Source organism: Hydractinia symbiolongicarpus, chromosome 4, assembly GCF_029227915.1.
Source record: "Hydractinia symbiolongicarpus strain clone_291-10 chromosome 4, HSymV2.1, whole genome shotgun sequence".
Taxonomy (NCBI): domain Eukaryota; kingdom Metazoa; phylum Cnidaria; class Hydrozoa; order Anthoathecata; family Hydractiniidae; genus Hydractinia; species Hydractinia symbiolongicarpus.
The window spans coordinates 11,782,342-11,789,084 of NC_079878.1; the positions used below are offsets into that span (position 1 = coordinate 11,782,342).

Here is a 6,743-nt window from a genome sequence, read left to right on the forward strand (position 1 = left end):
CCTAATTTTTTAAAAAATGTTGCAGATTAAAACAAAATAATACCAATACACCAATTCATAACAAAACAATTACATTTCCCGTTGTAAAAACCGGCGTATAAAAAAAAATTCCGACGAAATAGAATCTCTTTAGAAAATTTTTAGGCGATGTTTTATAGAACTGGAGTGTTGCACTAACTAATCGTTTATAATCTACACTTTGTGCTAAAAATGCATGAAGTATAAACTAGTATATAAATAACTAGCTCTATTATACTTCGTTTAGAAAGCGTTATACTATTTGACAGCCTGAGCGCTAATGAGAGGGTGGAAGGGAAGCGGAAAAGAAAATGAGATAAAAGACGTGCTGAATTACCTCCTTTTTTTTACTGCGTTATATTAAAATAGCAAGTGGTAACAAACTATAAAATGTCGTGCTTCTTTGTTTTGTTTAATAACTTTTTGTGTCTAGTAGCATGATTCGGACAAATACGTTTTTAAGCGTTTTAATAAATGTAGTTTACATCTTATGTAATTTTGGAGATATCGTAGATATATATTACGTTAATTATGCTGAACCTTATTAAGTGCACAATTTGTCAAGGCTGTTATTGGTCGAAAAACAAAAAGGACATATATAAAATCACTGTTTTGTCTAGAAAGTGTTTAAAATTTAGAACGATATCTTTTTTATTTGAACTTACTTTTGTTTTGTAGTGTTGAAGTGTTTTATTTTCTTTCTATTTTGCTTATTTACAAAGGTTTATTATTTTTTTTATTTTACTAAACATTTTTTACAATTACTTGGCAGAAATATTTCACAGTCCTAAAGGTTCTGGACTGATATGTAGCTCTGCCAAAATTGTGTAAAAGCACAATGTATATATGTTAGAAATCAGATTATATTTGTATCAGTTATTTTTCTGTTTATGTCTTTCTCCATGAAGTATTAACGAAAGTTCAAGAGACTCGAGAAAGTGATTTGATAAAATGAATGCTGGAGTTATCAACTGTATTGTTAACAGGCCCCAGAATAATCTGAGGCGTTTTGTACGTTAAATGACTTGGGACTGGGTGAATTTTAGCAAAAAATGGGAAAATAAAAATATCTTTTTCTCTCAGTACTTTCAGAAATGTTAACAGCGTGTATGAGCTGGTCCTACCTACACCATATTTTATAACCAAAAACGTCGCCCAAGATTGTAGGTTTGGCATAGTCATGACTATTGATTGAGCGTTGTTCAAGTCAGTTCAGCCAGTTTTAATATCAATTCTCTAGTTAACTGACGTCAAAGATTAAATCTTTTTAAAACAAAATTAAGCCTGCAAAGGAATAGCGGCGGAGTGGATTATTTCAATGCTAAGAAAGCAGAAAGGTTTAAAGCCAGTCAACTTTCAGAAACAAAAAATTTTAAAAACAAAATAATTAGCAGATATTTAATCAAATTTCAGTATTTTTATTGCTTTTTTTCGATTTGTTTGATTTTAAGTGGAAATCCACCTTAACGGAAATGGTTTTTATATTCTTATGTGGTTAAGTTTTTCTGTGATTGGTTAATGTGCAGAAAATATACTACGGAAAAACGAGTGTCAGTTGCACCTATTTTTCAATGCCATACTCCAGAAAGGTTACACTTTATAATTTGCTGAATATCGAGCAAAATGACAATTTGTAGAGAAATTCATTCCAAAATTATTTACTCAAAACATTATTTTTATAAAACAGACAAACGTTCGCGGTAATGGGAAACAAAGGTCAAACTTTTTTTTTTATTTTCTTCACTTAAAATGAAGTATGATGTGACATGACAGACATGTTTTTATTATTTATTTTTACTCTAATGTTGACTAGAAGCAATTTAAAGTTTCAATGGTTATGATGTCATAGTTGCGTTAGGCTATACTCATAGTTAGTATGTAGGTCAGATCAAACAAAATTCAGTAAACCTAACAGATTATTGGAAACTTTGATATCTTACCCTGAGGCATATTTATACATAATAAATTGCTAACATACATGTAACAGTAGAAACCTCTGTTCTCCTATAAAGAGCCTTTGAGACTCCTATAGTGAGATTTTTTAGTTCACAAAGAAACACATTAAAAGAGACCTACGTTTATCAAGATCTATGTTTAGATTCAGGATCTTTTTCAGACCATTCGCGTTTTTCTTCTCCCTTTTTATTAACTTATTTTTAGGGGATTACCGTAACATAGCCCATCATCAATCCCGCGCACACGATCCCCGAAATGTAAAGGAATGTCAAGAACCGTAATAATTTAATATTTGGATTGAAACATTTAATAACTTATGAAATATTTATAGCCATTTTTTGCTAAGGGCTGGCTTTCTTTTAGGGCTCATTTTGAGAGCGCGCTACAATGAAATTGATTACCCTTAGTAAATAATTAACGTATAGCGTCAGAAAGATTTTACACAAACAGAAAAACCTCTTCAAAATTTGTTATTGTTAACCTGACATATCCAACTTCAAGAAATAACCAGGAAGGAGATCTGGAAATAAAAAAGAAAAGTTGTTTTTTCTAAAAATACTAAATTAGAGTTTTTAACTCTAAATTTAAGTTTTTAATTTTAATACCTTTTTTAATTGCGATAGCGCGATGGTTTGGTTTCGGCTCAGCCCTACGGCATTCCAAAGTCACATTAATAAAGTTATTTTAAGATAACAAGTGCTATCTTAAGATAACTCTATTAATGTGATTTCGGAATGCGTGTATATTCACATAAATGTCTTGATTGTAAGATAACTCGAGTTATTTTAAGATAACATAAATGTGATAATTCTATCTTTTCTAATGCGCATATGTGTAAATGAACGTTGCTTAGGGTGCGGATACGTAAAGTAGCTCACAAAACAACAGCCTACATGAATTTCCGGCCGTATTGACATTTATTTTGATACGTCATTTGTATTGTCCTTGTGGTGTCGCGTATGTGCTCTGCTGTAGAGTTCGCTCTGCGGTGGAGAACAAGATGCATTTTGTTAGTTTTGTGTTGTGATGTATTGTCCCGTGTTAATTATGTAAAGAGAATAATTGTAATTTTGGTACTATTTTTAGTTAAATTTTCTGCACATCTTGCACATCTTTTTTCTGCGCATTCAGTCTTCAACATGTAATGACAGAGTCGAACATACATTTTTGTATTAAATTTGCTGTTGAGTGAAATTTTTCTTTCATACATTACAGGAGTTGTCCTGTATCTCAGCATCTGTTTTAGTTGTTTTCTCTCACATGTAGTTGGCTTGGCTTACGCCACTATATATCTAGTAAGTGTTTATTTCTTATTATATTTTATGTCATCTTACATGTGTAATTTGTTGCTTAAATTTCGTCTTGTAATTTTGTCGTTTAGCGAGTAAAAATAGTTAACTCAGTTAAAATCGTGTAAGCACCTACACTAGTCGATAAGGCCCGCAGAAAAATCTACTTAGTGAATACACAAAAAAAAAAATTTCCCCGTGTTTCCCCGTCGCCTTTATTGAGTAGAGCTTAAAACGCTGCTGAAAATAAATGTATACATTATTCTCTTCAATTAGCGGACACTTAATTAACGGACACTCGAGCGGACAAATTTTTTTGCACGAAATGGCAACTATAGGCTTTTTTTCTCTCCAATTAGCGTACAATCCAAAAAATTAGAGATAAGCATTTAATTTTAAAATATCTATTTTAAACACTTTAAAACTTTACAGGAAATGTCTGCTTTTACAGTCTCAATCTTCTTCGCAAACCAGTCAATCAATTTTTCTTGTCCATAAAACCTATACACAACTGGTATTTCCAGACCATATCCATCTCTACGATTAACTCTCTTTCCACAAACCTAAGCTGTAATCGAAGTGTTCGAGACTTTCAAGAACATGAAAAATATTTTTGATATGTTTTGTGGCATGTGTACAACAATGCTTTCGTTTTGTAAAGAATCAGTTCTTATTATTGCTATTGCATTTCCGTCCACTTCGTTAGATGGCTCATGCCTGAATTGTAACAGCTCCCTGTAATAGTACTCATTCCAATCCTTTTCGATGAGTATGGGTATGTTGACCTCAATATCTATGTTAAACGACAGTTTGAGCGTTAAATTCAGTTAAACCCTGCCATTCATCTAGTGATTAGTGCAGATATACGTTATACTAAAACTCTGTTGAGTTGTTATAGAAAGAAGTTTTCTGCAAGTGCGATTCAAATAAAATTGAGTTATTTATAAGACATTAAATGCCAGTTGGATCACTTAAACCGTCACACATCATGGCGGAGTGCTTTATTCAGATGTACTGTACCCCCTACCTGAACATATATTTTAAAATCTCACAAGTAGCGGTGAAAAAAGCACGAAATAACTACACCATATTAAAACCTTTTCCAGCAGGATTAGCCACCAAACATTTTCTATTTTGCAAAACGTTGTCACGATGGCTCAAGACACATAAAAACTAGTCCGTTAACTATAAACCCAACATACATTTTAAAAATCAGGGAACATTTTTTTGTTTTTTTTAAGAAAAAATACAGAATTTATGTCAATATTTCTTTGTGTATCAAAGCTACATTGGCCAAACATGCGTTTCCTACTGATCACAGTGTTTGTATTCCGTGAATTATGTTTAGCATGGGTAAAATTCATGGTATTGTTGTTTAAAAAAATTGTCAAATTAAGTCCACTTGAGATATTTGAACTAAGTCTGTCTACAAAAAACAGTTATTCACATTAATTAATCAGCTCAAAAAATATCTGCAAACTAATTACAGACGATGTGGCATCCACAAAAAAAAATAGTCCACATGGAATTTAATTCATGTGAAACATAATTCAGTGGTTCTATATTGTTATCCATTAACATCTTAGCTTTAACTGATTAACTGTACAGAGTCAAGCATGGTATTCCAATATTCCCGCATATACTTAATGAAAATCATACTATATATCACAAAACTTTGTTAAAATTTAATTGAAATGGAGTTCTTTAATAGTCTGGATGTAATACAATTTTCTCAATGAATGTGTAGTCTACGAAGTCTGTTATTTCTATTTGTCTTTTTGTGACCATGTCAACAGAATTGAAAACATTGTTTGGATTTTTATAAAGCAATAAGGAAAAAAGAATCAACAAGCATTGCAGTTAGTGAGTGACATACATCGCTACTTTTTGGCCACAATGGACCAGTGTCAGTGTTGCAAGTGTTTGATTGTGCGTCAAAACCAATACATATGTGTTCAGGCTGAAAATATAATCAACAAGTCACCAAGCCCAAAAAATACCGTCAATGAAGAAACTTTATGAAATTCCTGAAACTTGTACTTGAAAAGAGCAATTGGCTTTTAAAAATTGATTCTGGACCTATTTGTATTCATGAAAACGGCACACAGTTATAACCTATGGTATAAAGCCAATAGCACTAGTGGAACAAATACTCCACATAAATGTTTTTCTTTTTGATTCAGCCTAAAAAACAGCAAAAATGCAATGTGTACCAACTAGGATTTTTCTATATAAAAAATTTTTTTCAATTAAGAACAACGAGTTTCCATTCATTACTATCTGCATGCATGAATAGATGGGTTTGTTTATTTATATATTTCCAGCATTAAAAAATAATTATTTGAGGAAACTTCTTAAATGTTTCCATTCATTACTATTTGCATATATATAAATGTTTTTATATTTCTTATTTTTGCAACGTTAAAAATAATTATTTGAGGAAATTTCTTAAATGTTTGTTAAACTTTCACACAACTGTTTAAAAAGTTATGCAGACTTTTACTTTGGACTAAAACGTTCTTTTACTTTATTTTTTTATTGTACATGAAGCAGAGACCAGTGTCCTTCTAGGGTTATTAAGAAATATTTACGTTTTATTTAGGTTAAATCTTGGCATTCATTTTTTTGCTTTGCTAAATTGTATTTTTGGTAATATAGAACAGACAGCCAATTACTGATATGAAAAATCGTAAGAATAATATTAAACGAAGATCCATACAATGTAAATGTAAGTCCTTGCTTTTTTATTGCTTTAGACTCCTCAAATAGAAATATGTGAACACATCTTTTAGAGTACTATTAGACCTCTATGTATTGTCTGCAAATTCCGGAGAATTGCTTCAATATTTTATTGTTTTGTGTTTTGTTTTCTAGTGGAGAAACTGATTACATTACAACGAACGAGTGAATGATCAGTGAAAAACAATCTAAGAAATGTATGGATGCTGAGTCGTTTACAACACATGTAAAAAAGTGCGCCAAATATAATTTTTTTAAAAAAATCTGCCGAATTTATGGATACTGTGTCGTTGATAGCAAGCACAAACTGTGTATTTGCTTTCCCCTCTTGAAAATTTTAGCGAATGTGTGCATGAGAGTTCTGTAACCATGGAACCAATATACGTCTTATGTGCTTTTAACAGAACACTGTGTGGTGAAAATCAATATAAGAATTGCGTCAATGCTGTGGCGGTTTCACGCGCTGTTAGTAAAAGTATGGATGCTGTTTCTAACAAAACATTATAATCAATGCAAAATGTTATTTTTACATTTGTTAATGCTCGGGAACTGCAATCTTTCTAAAAAGAGTATGAATGTCATGTCAAGCAAAAAAGGTGTACTAAGCTATGTTGTGGAAATCATTGCAGCAAATATAAGGTCGTGTTCCCATAAGTTCTTAAAAAGATGATGGATTTAGTGCAGCTCTGTCGGTAGAGCGTTTGAATCATCTCCTCTACTTGAGATTATAAGTTCAATGTC

At 31.6% G+C, this 6,743-nt stretch overlaps 1 long non-coding RNA gene across 1 annotated transcript; it reads left to right on the forward strand.

Moving 5' to 3' along the window:
- The first annotated feature begins 2,617 nt into the window (after nucleotides 1-2,617).
- On the forward strand, nucleotides 2,618-6,282 carry LOC130641290 (uncharacterized). Its single transcript, XR_008982444.1, has 3 exons — nucleotides 2,618-3,269; nucleotides 5,866-5,991; nucleotides 6,138-6,282. It is a non-coding gene; the product is annotated as an uncharacterized LOC130641290 (long non-coding RNA).
- Nucleotides 6,283-6,743: the final 461 nt, after the last annotated feature.